General features: G+C 33.9%; 1 non-coding gene across 1 annotated transcript; it reads right to left on the bottom strand.

The window, feature by feature from the left end:
* Positions 1–372: 372 nt before the first annotated feature.
* LOC130829515 (U6 spliceosomal RNA) lies at positions 373–479 on the bottom strand. The gene has a single exon (XR_009047548.1). It is a non-coding gene; the product is annotated as a U6 spliceosomal RNA (small nuclear RNA).
* Between the last annotated feature and the right edge of the window lie 6,595 nt (positions 480–7,074).

Genomic DNA, 7,074 nt, shown 5'->3' with positions numbered 1-7,074 from the left:
AAAGCACAGAGTCTTAACCACTGGACTGCCAGGAAAGTCCCTAGAATATTCTTAAGTTGACTGTATACTTACCTTTAACAATGTGTTTTGAATTTTCATACGTTTTCACGTTATTAATTAGTGTCCTTTCATTCCAGCTTGAATAACTCCTTAAGCATTTCTTGTAAGGCAGGTCATGTTGAATTCCCTCAGCTTTTGTTCATCTGAGAAGGTCTTTATCTGTCCTTTATTTCTGAAAAACAACTTTTCTGGTAAAGTATTCTTAGTTGGCAGTCATTTTCTTTCAGCACTTTGAATGTATCACCACATTTTCCCCTGCAATGTTTCTGTTGAGGGATCTGCTGATAGACTTATGAGATTCTCTTGTAAGAGAAAAATATGGAATGCTTCATGAATTTCTATGTCATTCTTGTGCAGCAGCCATGCTAATCTTCTCTGTATGGTTCCCATTTTAGTAGATGAGGTGCCAAAGTGACACCATATTAAGTTCTAAATGTTCTGTTGAATTCTGTTTGTCAGTATTTTATTTGACTTTTATATTGATATTCACAGATGAAATTTCCTTGTAGTTTATGTGTGTGTGTGTGTGTGTGTGTGTGTGGTCCTGATATTAATGTTATGTTAGTTTTATAAAAACAAACTTGAAAATGTGTCACTTCTTTTTCTGTGTTCTGGAAATGGCTTTGGAATTAATTGTTCTTTACATAATTGGTAGAAATCTTCCTTGCAACTGTTTAGCCCTGGTGTAAGGGGATGTGTTGGAGGTGAGGCTGCTCTTTGACAGTTATATTTTCCCATGAAATAAAGTATAAAGTCAGTTTTGGTAATTAGTTTTTCCTAAAAAATTATCTATTTTAGAGCTTATGCATATGTAGTTTATAAATTAGTCCCTTTATTAACCTTTTAATTTCTTCTTCATTTGTGGTTTTCTCCCCGTACTTATTTTTTATATTTGTGTGTGCTCAATTTTTGATTAGGTTAGGCAAAGTATTTTTAAGAAAAATTATTAGATTTGTTATACTTTCTATTCTTCACTTATTAATTATTGCTGTTAATGCTGTCACCTTGTTTTCTTCATTTTATTGTGTTTCTTTAATTGAAACATTCTGTTGGATGATTATTTTATTTATTTTTATCCTATACTATTTATAAATACAAGTTTTAAGGCTATGACTTTTCTTCTAACGCTTCTTTAGCTATAACCCATATCATTTGATATTTATTATTTCATTACAATTATTTTGCAATAGGTCATAATTTTATCTTCTCTTTGACCAAAGAGTTGTTTAAGGAATGGTAATAAAATGTTAAGATAGTATATTATTATTTGGTTTGTAATTTCATGGTTGATGTGGTTCTTTTAAAATTTATTTTTATTGAAGTATAATTGACTTATATTTCATTAGTTTCAGGTGTACAACTTATTAATTTGATATTTTTATGTATTACAAAATGATCATGACAGTAAGTCTAGTTACCATCTGTCACCTTGCAATTATTACAATATTATTGACTGTATTTCCTATGCTTTACACGACACCCTCATGGCATTTATTTTATGCCTGAAAGTTTGTACCTCTTAATCCCCTTCATCTATTTTGCCCATGCCCCCACCCACTTCCCCTCTGGCAACCACTCATTTGTTCTCCACATTAGGAGTCTGTTTCTGTTTTGTTGTTTGTTTGTTTATTTTGTTTTCAAAGATTCCACATATTTTGTTTCAAGATTCCAGTATAAATGAAATCACACAATATTTGCCTTTGTCTACTTACTTTGCTTAGCATAAACATTTTACTACTATTTCAAAAAATTCTTTAAAGTTTTTTTTTATTACTAATATATAGGCAAAATTTAGGTGTGTGGGTTTGAATATTCCATGAGCACTTAAGAATGAAGACTTTATTTTAAGATCACATACATGTTTCATATCTGCGTGTGACGTTTGCTTTTAATAATCTGCTTTTTAACTTATATTTTACCTCATTGATTTATCTCAAACAAAGTGAAGTAAATTAAATATTCCTTCTTCTAATGTACTTTTGACAATTTTCCTTAGATTTCTTAAGTTTTATTTTGTGTATTTGGATTGTATGCTATTTGGTTAATAAATATTTCAAAGTACTTACTGGAGATTGTACTTTATCATTTTACAGAAACTTTCTTTGACTTGCTTATTACTGTTTACTTTGAACTCAAATTTGACTGATATTGAGGGTAACCCATGCTTTTTTTTGTTGCTTATATTTTCCAGATATGCTTTTTATTTTCAGTCATTCTGAGTTTCTCTGTTTTAGGTGTCTCTCTTATAGGCAGCATAGGGCTAGCTTCTGTGTTATTTCAGAGCCAGGACTATTCTATGCTAGGAAGTTTTTAAACTTAACTTCGCCAAGACAGAACATTGACTGTTAGTGAGTTCTTTAAGCCATTATTTTCTCTCAGTCCAAAGATATCAGTTCAGAGTATCTATCCTCCACTCTGTGGACACTGTTTTGGGCAAATAGTGGGAGTAGTTTTGAGTTTTCTTTCAGCCCATCTCCCTATGCTTCAGGTTGATTTCAAGTTGAGGCTTGGAGGATTCCACTACTGACTGGTAAATTTCATTCCTATTGTAGGAAACAAGGAGGCATTAGTTTTGTCCCCTCATGGTGTGTCATCAGTTTTGGAGAATTCTATTCTCATGCTTTTGTGTTTCTGAAATCTGCAGCTGCAGGTACAGTTTTCTTACCTGTTTGATCTTCACTGCATTTGCAACCCTTTTCATATATTGAGAATTATCCATTTGTTTTAGTTTCATTAAAGATGAAATTGCAACTCTACTTTTTCTTATTGTTTTTGTTTTGGATGACTTCTTAGGGACAATACAGCATGATCTTTATATAACACTTTAAAAGCTAACATTTAAACATCACCTTTTGATAATGTTAATCCTACTTAATTCAAATTATTTTCCTTTGCCACGAATTTTATTTTCAAAAGATTTTCCTCTTGGACTCATGTATTTCTCTTTTCTCACCAAACATTAAAAAAATAGGAAAATGTAGCATTTGTAACTTTTTTCAGTGACTTTAAGAGAATAGGTTCTCTTGTAATGATTTTCTCTTATTCAGGTTTAGGTCTTCATCCTTAGATTTATCCCAATCATGATTTTAAGTGGTATCAGCAGTTAACTAAGATGTGCAGATCTCAGAGCGATTTGAAAATTACTGTCTCGGACTTCAAAGAGGAAAGTAGTGTTCTTATAAAAGGGGTCAATTATGTATAATACATTTAGACAGAGGAAAGATAATTATGAGACATGCCCATGTCACAAAGCCCTATTTTAGTAAAATAATAGCTTCTATATTAATATATTTTTAAATCATGCTATGTGATATATCATATGTGTAAGTAACATAATAATGAAAGATGTCCACTGGCAACTAAAGTGGAAAATAAAACAAACCTTCATGTAGCTGCTCTTTATTTTTCAGAGAAGCTAAGAAATAATTTGAGAAACAAGAGCATCAAGAGATGATTATGTCCTTTTGAGGGTGAACCTCAATTTATGCCACTTTCGCAGATATGGTTTGTAATGCCATCTGACTGACCCCAAGGAACCCAAATACAAAAGCTTTTGCAATTTTGGGCATACAAAGTAAAATTTTGGTAAAATATACAGGGAAAAACTATGGCAGAGGTTTAAAAATATCTCAAACACTCACCTTGGAAAACCAAGCCATTTGATTTCAGTTCAAAAGTTAAAGATGTTCTGATTGCTTTTGGAAAATGTTTTTGGATTACAAAAGAGGTTATCTATACATCGCTGACCCAATTTTTGTCTCTTTTAATATTCTAATTTCACTCATTCCTTGCTGTGCTAAGGAGGTAGAGAGACATTTATCTCATAAATGACATTATCTAAACATTCAGGCTCTTAAAAAGCCCAGCCTAAACTATATAAACAAAGTATGCAGTTGATACTTGGGACTAAATATTTTATTGTACAGCTGGCTTAAAGTTGGATTTTTTCAAAAGATGGAAAGTATCACTGAAACCCAAATTGGGGAGCTCACATAAATGCTAGATTAAATGCTGTAAGTAGCTCTGAAAATCCAGACTGCAAACATGGAAATCAATCAGTCCACTCGTAATTACTATGCCACTTGAATTCTAGTAATTTATGAGGAAGGAAAACAAATCTAGTTACTCATCCCGCTCGTGAATGAAATGTGCTCTGCACTACAAATGCAAATTATTATCCCTCATCTAAATTATTGACAATGATGTTCTATTTCCAATCTCATCCTCATGTCACTGACAATGAGCAGGCTTAATCTAATGATTAAAAAGTATTCTCTGTTATATTTGAGCTGGAGTTTATTTCAGAGTTGTGTGTTAAAATAATATAAAATAGATGTTTTATGTTTTTATATCTCTGTACGAGAATATTTAAAAATAAACATTTCTATGCTTTCTCCTAAAGAGGAATGATGTAAATATATATTAGTTCATGCCCAGAGAACTCAAAATCATTTTTGTGGAAAATTTGGAAAATAATCTCCTAAAAATTATAAGTGATTTTTACTATTTTAAGTACTGAAGTGTTCTTAACTTTATAATAGTTTGGTGGCATTCTAGCTGAAGTGTTATACACTTACCTCTCCCTTACCTTGTAACCATGTCAATGACCATAAGTTACATTTTCTTTGGTGATTTGAAACTTTGGTTGTAAATGTCAACTGTTATAAAACAGGGAAAGGTATGTCCTTTACTTTCAGTAACTCCTAATGACAGTTTTTTAGTGGTTGTGTCTCTTTTTGTTGTTGCTCTTTCTCTGCCTCCTGATGTGCTACTTGACTGTTTTCTACTTGTTCTTTGGACTAGGAAAGAAGGTATGGTGTGGGAGTGGGTATGTATATATAAATGTGTGAGTATATCTGTGTGTGTGTGTATTCGTATATTTCTGTTGGATTCCTTTAGTGCAAGGAACTGAAACACTTGTTATACCTAAATTCTAGAGAATTTTTCATTATGTGCATGTGGAAATAGCAAAGTCAGAAATGTCTCCCAGATGATCATGCCTAAGGGAGTCTACCAACAATTGTGTAATAAAAGACTAGAAAGTGGCTTGGGAACTAGAAAGTCATTTAGGATATAAAACAGTTCTGGGGGCTAAGCTATCTCATCACTTTCTTTTCCACAGGATTCCTGCAAAGAACTTGGCCAATGTGACCCATCACTTACTCTGTCCTTTTATTTGTCTTAGTATTTCCATCAACCACTTATAAAAGTTCCAGTTAGTTCACTTAGTTGCTAGGACTTAAGTGGCACTTTACTTCCCAACCATTTTAGAAGTCCCTGGCCAGCCTATGAATTGGCTGCTTATAAGGCCAGTCAATATTTGGTGCCAACTTGGCTGTTTGTTGAAGCAGAAACCCTTAGAAAGAGACAGCTTTTGAGTATTATTAGATATCATGAGTTTTGGCCAGTCCAAAGTTCACATGAACCAGTTACTTGTGACTGTTTTTAACATAAGGCTAAATAGGCTAGGAGTAAAGCTCTCAGGAAATGAGATCTTATATCTACGATGAATATGTTCTGTAAGTGTACATTTTGACTCCACAGTGTCTTTCTCTATAAAGACAAGTGACCATTTTGTATATTCTATAGCTTATGTCATAATCCATTTTTATGTTAATCTTTTATGAATGTGTCACTTTACTCCTTAATTGGTTAACCCACATTCCCCACAATGCCTAGCAAACCCCCTTGCTTAAAACTGACAGTGAATATATATTAATTGGTTTGAAGAGAAGTGCTAATAACTGTGGTGGTCAAGGACGAGTTACAAACAATGTATGCTGTGAAGTCAAAAAAGAGAAATAATACTTGGAACCGACATCATTGGGTAAGCTTTATGGAAGAGGTGAACCAATGAGATGGTTATATAATCACAAATCATAAGGCTTTTGTTTTAGGGATGACCATCATTGTCATCTCCATCATGAAAAATAAAGTTTCGCCTGCAATTTTTTGTTTGTTTTTGTTTGTTTGTTTGTTTGTTTGTTTGTTTTGGGCTGTGTTGGGTCTTCGTTGCTGTGTGCGGGCTTTCCCTAGTTGCCCTGAGTGGGGGCGACTCTTTGTTGTGATGTACGGGCTTTTCACTGCAGTGGCTTCTCTTGTTGCAAAGCACGGGCTCTAGGTGCATGGGCTTCAGTAATTGCAGCGCTTGGACTCCGCAGTTGTGGCTCGCAGGCTCTAGAGTGCAGGCTCAGTAGTTGTGGCACATGGGCTTAGTTGCTCCGCGGCATGTGGAATCTTCCCAAACCAGGGACTGAACCCATGTCTCCTGCACTGGCAGATGGATTTTTAACCACTGAGCCACCAGGGGAGTCCTTGCAATTGTTAATTACTATGCAATACTCGTTTTTGTTCTGATTCAAGATCTAATACTTAAAGACATATAAATCCATACATAGACAACTACACAAGGAAGATAGAATATCAATCTGGCCATTTGCCCTCTAGAGTATGAGCCACTATATTAACAGGTTGAGGAAACATATCGAGTTCATGGTATAGTCAAGTTCCTCTCTCTTGATAACATTTTTGAGTGAGCTTGTCTATAAGGTCTAATAACCCATTGGAGACAGCAAATCTGTTTCATACAGAGATGAAGAAAATGAAAAGAATAGTAGTGGGAAGTTTTGAAATTCTTTATATTCAGAGCGAAGTAAAAGAAGACACTGACCCCAAGAAGTTATAGAATGCATAGATGATAGGTAAATGGGTAGATAGATCAAACTTCATAAATAACAATTGCTTTTTCTCTACTGACCCAAATCTGTTCCCAACCCACCTATATTTTTTTATTGGCATGTGAACTTGATGTTCTCATAAAATAACTAAACAGAAATAGTAAGTTTAAACTTATCTGGGCTGAATCAATGTCACTGGGGAAATATGAAGGTCCCTTAGCAGTACTGTGTTGTTCATGGTCATCGACTAAGCCTGGAACTTCCACAAGCACATCCACTTTCAGTCAATAATACTCCTTCACCGCTTTATCAATATGTTACATAAGCTAAAGGGAGT

This window comes from Hippopotamus amphibius, chromosome 9 (genome assembly GCF_030028045.1).
Source record: "Hippopotamus amphibius kiboko isolate mHipAmp2 chromosome 9, mHipAmp2.hap2, whole genome shotgun sequence".
NCBI lineage: Eukaryota > Metazoa > Chordata > Mammalia > Artiodactyla > Hippopotamidae > Hippopotamus > Hippopotamus amphibius.
Note: the sequence above shows the minus strand (reverse complement) of the source record. Positions and strands in the feature narration are given on the sequence as shown.